Genomic DNA, 809 nt, shown 5'->3' with positions numbered 1-809 from the left:
TACATATTACCTTTAATTTATATAGCTATATAAATAAATAAGTATATATAATTTATACATTTAATATGATTTATTATATATTTGTTTTATAGCGACATTTTATTTATTTATTCCCTCCCCCCTGCTCTTTAATTACCCCCTCAACTTCCTAAAGATACCTATGGATGTTGCCATCTCCCCTTAAGAGCTGGATCTCTGAAGGTGGGGTGTCTCCTCCCACGTGCTCGTGGTGCGCACCGGGGCCTGGTGCCCCTGGGGTATGGTCTGTGGCTCCACCTGGGGTACGAACCCAGGACCTTCTGCGTGTAAGGCAGATGTGCTAACCACTACACTATGGAGCCACCCCCTATAGTAACACTTTAGATGTATCAGCATTTTTCTTTAAAAAAACAAAAAACAAAAAACAAAAAACAAGCTTTGGCAAACACGATGGTAGAAGACATGAGGTGGGTAGAAGCACGGAGTGGCCCAGGCACTGACCCCCTGTCCTTCTCCACCTCTGCCCCAGGCATTCAGAGGCCCACAGCGGGCGACTTCACCCTGCTGTGCCACTCTGGTCAGTAGGCTTTCCAGGCAGGATATCCCTGCTCCACCCCATCTCTCACCCCAGCCTCACAGATTTGCCTGAGTGAGCCCGGGGCTCTCTTTGGGCCCAGTGAGATGCCGGGATCGGCCATTCTCTCGGCTTTCAGGACAGGTGAGCACCCTGATGAAGGCCACGGTCCTGATGCAGCAGCCCAGAGGTCGTGGGCATCCTCCACAGGGGCGGGGGGCACTGCTCACAGGTCATTTCTGATTTTGACATGACC

General features: G+C 49.9%; 1 non-coding gene across 1 annotated transcript; it reads right to left on the bottom strand.

Annotated features, from left to right (window-relative positions):
- Positions 1-267: 267 nt before the first annotated feature.
- TRNAV-UAC lies at positions 268-341 on the bottom strand. The gene has a single exon. It is a non-coding gene; the product is annotated as a tRNA-Val (tRNA).
- Positions 342-809: the final 468 nt, after the last annotated feature.

This window comes from Pteropus alecto, unplaced genomic scaffold, assembly GCF_000325575.1.
Source record: "Pteropus alecto unplaced genomic scaffold, ASM32557v1 Scaffold4153, whole genome shotgun sequence".
In the NCBI taxonomy this organism is placed as follows: domain Eukaryota; kingdom Metazoa; phylum Chordata; class Mammalia; order Chiroptera; family Pteropodidae; genus Pteropus; species Pteropus alecto.
This window is presented reverse-complemented; position numbering and strand designations above follow the sequence as displayed.